This window comes from Daucus carota, chromosome 3 (assembly GCF_001625215.2).
Source record: "Daucus carota subsp. sativus chromosome 3, DH1 v3.0, whole genome shotgun sequence".
In the NCBI taxonomy this organism is placed as follows: domain Eukaryota; kingdom Viridiplantae; phylum Streptophyta; class Magnoliopsida; order Apiales; family Apiaceae; genus Daucus; species Daucus carota.
In genome coordinates this window covers 20665230-20665493 of record NC_030383.2, presented here as the reverse complement: position 1 = coordinate 20665493, position 264 = coordinate 20665230, and positions in this window count along the sequence as shown.

The window sequence follows — 264 nt, the reverse complement described above, 5'->3', positions numbered from 1 at the left end:
GAATTTGGTCACGACCATATTTGGGGAAGTGAGACGGAAATAGAAGCAGTATAATGAAGTCCAAGTTTTTACGAATTTCTCCAAATGGTTTAGTACACAGAAGTTCTTGATATATCCCCGGGCAGTTTCTGTTAATATTTTCCACAGAAATAGGTCCCTGTAGGTCCCTGGGAATATTTAAAGTTGATCACGACCATATTTGGGGCAGTCGGGGCGATGAATAGGCAGAATAAATGAAGTTGAGTGTTTTGAGCAATTCTAAGG